The sequence below is a fragment of the Eucalyptus grandis genome, chromosome 4 (assembly GCF_016545825.1).
Source record: "Eucalyptus grandis isolate ANBG69807.140 chromosome 4, ASM1654582v1, whole genome shotgun sequence".
NCBI classification, from domain to species: Eukaryota; Viridiplantae; Streptophyta; class Magnoliopsida; order Myrtales; family Myrtaceae; genus Eucalyptus; species Eucalyptus grandis.
The window spans coordinates 4193953-4200521 of record NC_052615.1 but is presented as its reverse complement, the minus strand read 5'-3'; positions in this window follow the sequence as shown (position 1 = coordinate 4200521).

Here is a 6569-nt window from a genome sequence, read left to right as displayed (position 1 = left end):
CAAGCTGAACGTTTGTAGGGAAGAAGAAAATAAAATAAAAAGAAATATTATAACTCTGCAAGTCCCACAATTTGGGTATTTTTGTCATGCTAACTCTTGAAGTGGTGTGTATAGAGCCAATGTAATGGTGTATTTAGCGTTGGCCTTAGTTATATTTTAATATCATGTCAATGAGCAAATGCGTAATTTGATGACCCTATTTTATATTTGTACAACTTCCTACAATGCCACCAATTTCTTTCCATTGATTAATAATCCCAACAGCCATCCCATGTGCACTTATGCTTGGTAATTTGAAAGATAACTGCATAATTAGAAGATGAATTAAATTCTTTTTCACACATTTTAAAATTGGAGTTTTTTTTCAGTTGTACAAAATCTAAAAAGAGCCACGCTTTTCTGAAGTTTTGAATTCTGTAAATTGAACCGTACATTTTCCAATTTGAGTAAATACTAAATATTAAGCGTGTTTAGTCGTCCTAAACAACGGATAGAATAAAAGTATTGCTATGTAGCTCATTCACCTTAGCCCTTTGTCTTATGTGAGTTTTTGAAACTTCTCTGGTGCGCAGTTTACATAAAATCTTTTCATTCTAATCCATACTAAAACAAAAGATTTCTTGTAATTACTCGTTTGCCCTTATCATCCCTAGGCATCTATAAAATTGCGATTAAGATTATATTTTCCACAAAACATAAGAGGCAGTTTGGTTATTTCTTTCTTGTTTTTTAAAATCTAAAAGAGTATCACTTTTGCATGACAATACTGTATTGACTGTTAAAGATAAAATCGGTTTTTAAACAAAAATTAATTAATATATTAGCTTCAAAGGAAATATTTCTTGTTTTATGTTCAATTTTAAACTAATGGAGGAAACTTTTTGTGCTAAAAAAGGCGAAATATTTCTTTAGCTTAAGAATAACCTGCATTGTCTTCTTCCTCGCAATGATATCGGTTGTGATTAAAAACTTTGTTCAAGATTGGTCTGAAGAAATAAGTTTTCTTAAAAGTGGCGCCATTATGAAACGAGTTGTCTCAGGGGTACCGTATTTAAAATAAAATAAAAATCAAATTCGTAGCTCATCTTGTGAGCATTGGATTAATACAATTTCCGAATTATACGAATTCATCTATCTGTCATGAAACATTTGCGTTATGAGCAACAATAATACAAATTAAGCTTATAAAAAAAAAAACCCAAACTTGTGCTACCCAGTCCAATTGAATGATGTGCCATATACATTGATTTTCAGGGGCCACGTCCTTCAGCATCATCCACATTTTGAGCACAATCGAGCATCAATCAGAGATTTTGTACGTGCTCTTGCAATTTTAAAGAGGCATTTTCCTCAGATTTGCAACACTTGTGGCTAATAAATGATCGTATGTTGACAATTTTTCGTTTAAAATTAGGAAAAATACGGGGCAAGGAGATTTTCCATACCGTTATCAAAAGAGCGAAATTGAAGAGGATCCCACATGTTAGAGAAATTCAATTTTGATAGTTTCCATCCTTACTTTATCTTTATCTTATCACATTTTTAGTTGTAGTTCTTGAAGATTCCCATCATAAATTAAATTTCGGTGTGCGTCTCTATCCAGGTCAACATCGTTGATTAAATTTTGGTGTTGCCCCACAAGCTTAGCATCATTGATTAAATTCTGATGTTGTGTTTCTTCTAGGAGTATTGCTATTGATTGAATTCCAATGTTATACCTAAATCAAGTTGTGTTGTAGATTAAATTCCGACATAGTTTGAGTTCGAAGTATAAGCTATTTAGCTATTTGCGTCCAGGTTACATCATCGATTAGATTATAGTATAACTTGTGCTCAAAAGCTATTAGTTTTTTGAGTCATTTTGGTATCAATTGTCAGGGGTCTACTAGGTGGTATCGACGTGCGACACGAACACACGATATGACATGACACAACACACCGACATATCATTTCTCAAAAATAGATAATTCCGACACATTGAGAACATTGTAAATTAAATGAATATTTTTATTTTTTAATTAATTTGATTCAAATTCATAATTAAATAAATAATAACAAAAGAGCCTACAATGAATTTATACTAATAATATTACTATGTCTATTCATAGGAAATTCAAACAATATATTCATAGTTAATATTTCCATATTTGGGGACATATTTCTAACTCTAACAAAAGTTATTGATGAGACTAATGACTAACAAGAAATTAGAATTAAGTTATTAAAATAAATTTATGATTTTCTATAATAATCAAAATTTATCATTATTCAATATTTAGTATTTTTTATTTTTCAAAATCACTTTATAATCTCCTTTATTTATTTTTCCAATAAAAAAAATGCAACACCAAAATCCCCTCCGTGAGTCCATCCCAGCTCACAGCCACCTGTCAGGCTTCACTTCCTTTATTAGAAATTCAAGTCACCCTCTCGTCCACCCACCTTAGAGAAAGAAGAAATCACGCAAAGTCCCATCAAAATTCCATTTTTATCTGTATTTTTTTGAGTTCCCTCCCTCAAAAACCCTAGTTGCTACTGCCTTCTCCTCCTCCTTACACGACCCTCTTCCTCTCCATCTCCTCTCTCTCTCGATTGCCTCATTAGACGTCACAATCGCTCGCCGCCTTGCGTCCAATGCTTCCTCCTTCGCCACCGTAGCCTCACCGTCGGCCCTCCATCGCGGCATCACAAGCATGACCTAGTCGCCTCGGTCTTTGCTCTTCCTCTGCCCCCCCGCCATCCCTTGTGGCCTTGTGTCCGCTTCCTCACCCTTGCCTCCACCCTCCATCATCTTCTCCAATGATTCTCTGTCCCGAACACACATTTTGGAACGTGTCAAGAAGAGTTGGCCACATGTCAGAAAATTCAACACATGTTGACCGCATGTTCCGCCATGTCCAATACGTCGACACGGAAGCTCCAGCAACGTGTTTGATTCATAGGTTGTCTATACAAGTTGAGAATAAAATCTACCATTTCATTTGATATTCTCTGTTCAAACTCAACACATAACCTAAGTCTCCTATAATAAAATCAAAAGAGGAAATCAAACCGGTGAAACAACTACTAAATGAGGCCACCAAAATTTAGATGTCAATACTTATAACAAATGAATTGGTTAACACGTTAGCATTTGATTAGATTACAAGCACTTAAATTATGTAGATTATACGTTGGGTTCCTTGAGTGATTGGACTATTCTATTATGAATATGTAAATAACTAAGAAATGCCTTGGATAAATGAATGATCGGTATACTTATAATGCGTTTGATAACCATTCTGTTCTCGGAAAGAATTTCTGATCATAAATGATTTTTTTTTTTTTTATTCTGTTCCTGGGAACAATTTCTGATTAGAAATGATTCTTTTATTCTATGCCCATGAACAATTTCTAAGTATTTTAAGGCATTTGATAATTGTCCAAAATTTCTATTTCCAGAATAAAATTGTGTTTTCTCAAAATTTCTAATGTTAACCATTTTCTTTTAATTTTTTAATAATTTTATCACCTTCTTCTTCTTTCTTCTTCTTCTTCTTCTTCCAGCCAAAGGAGGGCTAGAGACCTCGCTAGCCCTCAGTGAGGCCGCACGTCTTCAGTTAAGCATCATCAATAGCTAAGCGAGGAGCCTCACCTAGATCTAGTTTGACCGATCTCTCCCAACCGCCAGCAGGGCTTGACTCACCTAGCCAGGTGAGGCTCGCCTATGGCCGAGGAGGCCCAAGCAAGGCCCACTTGGCCACAGGCAAGGCTCAACCTCGCTAAGCTTGCCGGTGGTTGGGCGAGTCTTGCCTGAACAGGCGGGACTCGTTGGTGGCCGGGGGAGGCTCGAGCGAGGCTTGCCTAGCCACTAGCAAGCTCAGCCTCGCTAGATCTAGGGAGGCTTTCCATCAAGCTTGTTGAACCTCACCTAGCTAGTCGTCGATGACCGACAGTAATGGATGACAACGTTGGTGATAGCTGACGATGGGGCGATGGAAGAAGAAGAGGGAAGGAAGAAGAACAAGAAGAAAAAAAATGTTGGCTTAATTTTGGAATTGTTCTCAGGAATAGAGAAGTAATTTCTTTTTACTCTTTGATTCTATTTCAAATCTATGGCTGATAACAATTTATTCTTAGGAACAAAAAATTTACTAAATGGATTTTTGTTCGAAATTTATTCGAGAGAACAAAAGAACAAAATCAAATACTATTTAGCAAATTAGCAAACATGCTTTTTTTTTTATTTTTTCTTTTTTTTTGAATGATGTGCCATATACATTGATTTTCTGGGGCCACGTCCTTCAGCATCATCCACATTTTGAGCACAATCTAGCATCAATCGGAGATTTTGTATGTGCTGTTGCAATTTTAAAGAGGCATTTTCCTCAGATTTGCAGCACTTTTGGCTAATAAATGACCGTATGTTGACAATTTTTCGTTTAAAATTAGGAAAATTACGGGGCAAGGATATTTTCCATACCGTTATCAAAAGAGCGAAATTGAAAGAGGATCCCACGTGTCAGAGAAATTCAATTTTGATAGTTTCCATCGTTTCTTCGAAAAGAATGTAAACTTATGTCTCCTTTTCTTGAAGCGCTTTCACTTCAATATCAACTTTCTCCTAATCTAGTATCTTTAAATTGATTACTAAATAATACATAAAAAATTATATACTACTCTCATAATCGGTTGTCTAAGTGATAATTACTACAAACAATTTTAATATAGTCACATCTCATGCGTTTAAATTTTCATTATAATATATATAAATTATCAAAATATTAATAACAACATTTGATAAATTTTATATCTAACAATATACATGGTTATTAAATTCATCAATAAAGTTTGACTATTTCAAATAAATATAATATTCCCTTAAGTCTAATATTGGGGGTATTTTAGGAATTCTGTTTCTATCCTCACCTTATTCCGTAAGTTGTAAATGAAACCAAATGGTATGATAGGTATTGCATAAGTTAAACTAAACAGTGCAATAGCTATGACATTACAACCTTACTCTATCATTGCAACCAAACAAGCTATATCTCTGTTAGAAGGGATTAGGTGGGAAAAAGGGGGCTCTAGAAGTATAATCGTGTTTCAAATGAAGGATAAGAGACATAGAGAAAGGATTCCCCGGGATTAAGAGAGACTAGGAAGAATTAGCCCAGTTAATTTTATACACACTTTTAATTCATTCTCCTTAAGGCCTCGTTTATTTCACAAACAATGAATAATTCAGAAAATATTTAATTTTATACACACTTTTAATTCATTCTCCTTAAGGCCTCGTTTATTTCACAAACAATGAATAATTCAGAAAATATATTTCTAAAAATAATTGCTTGTATAGCTTAAAATGATTAGTTAATAAAAAATATTTTTATTATGAACAATAGCTTATGTCTAAACATTTTTATGAACGATGAAAATATTTTTTTTTATTATTTTTGTAAGCAATATATACAATCATTTTTTAGGACAATATGTTCTAAATCATTCATTTTTCATTGAACAAATAAAGCGTAAATATGAAGGGATTTGGCGAGAGTTATGTATAAAATAAATTAGTTTATTCTTCTTTCTCACCTCTACTCTTATTTTACATTTATCTACGAATATATAAAAGGACTTTTGTGCCATTATAGACTATTTTCATTTTCTTTCCTCGCTGGCATCTAAACAAAATAATAATTAAATCTCTTAAAATCATTCCTCCTTTTTTCTCTCATAATTATTTTAATGTTTTTATCCTTCCTAACCGGTGCATCCAAACTAAGCTGGCTTTTGGACATTCATTTCATGAAAAAATAACTTCCAGGAAAACGTCTTTCAGATTTTTAGGCGTTCGTTTCACAGAAAATAAATTAGTTAAGGAAAATGTTTTCTGCTATTAGAAAAAAAAAACACATTCAAAAGTAAGGAAAATGTTTTCTATTTTTCAGAAATGGAAAACATTTTTCATGACTTCTTCCACCTCACATTCTTTCACCAAATACATTTTCCATTTATTTTTATATTTCTTTTTTTAATTTAGTTTTTAATTTTTTTTTCTATTTTCTTTTCTTCTTCCTTGGTTGGTCATTGGGGAGTGGCCATGGTGGCTGTTGGCGATCGGCCACGAGCCAAATGGAGCCTTGCCATAGGCCGGCGAGGCTTCGCCTCGCCTAGTTCAACAAAGCTTGGGCTCACCTCAATCAATGGAGCTCGATCTCGTTTGGATCTGACGAGTCACAAGCTCACTGGCCTTAATGGAGCTCGAGCTCGAGCTCGCTTGGATCTGGCGAGCCACAAGCTCCTTAATGTCAAAGGAGCTCGGGCTAGTTAGCCTCGGCGGAACTCGGGCTTGCCGACCTCAGCGGAGCTTGAGCTCTCTTGAATCTGGTGAGTTGCGAGCTCATTAGCCTCGATAGAGCAGGCTAGTTTGGATCAATCAAATCTTGAACTTGTCAATTCGTGTCTTGGTTGATCGTTGGGCAATCAGTTATCGCTAAGGCATGTGGCAAAAGAGGAAGGAGGAGGAAGAAGGAAAATAATAATAATAATAATAATAATTAAAATTCAAAATTTTAAAAATATATATA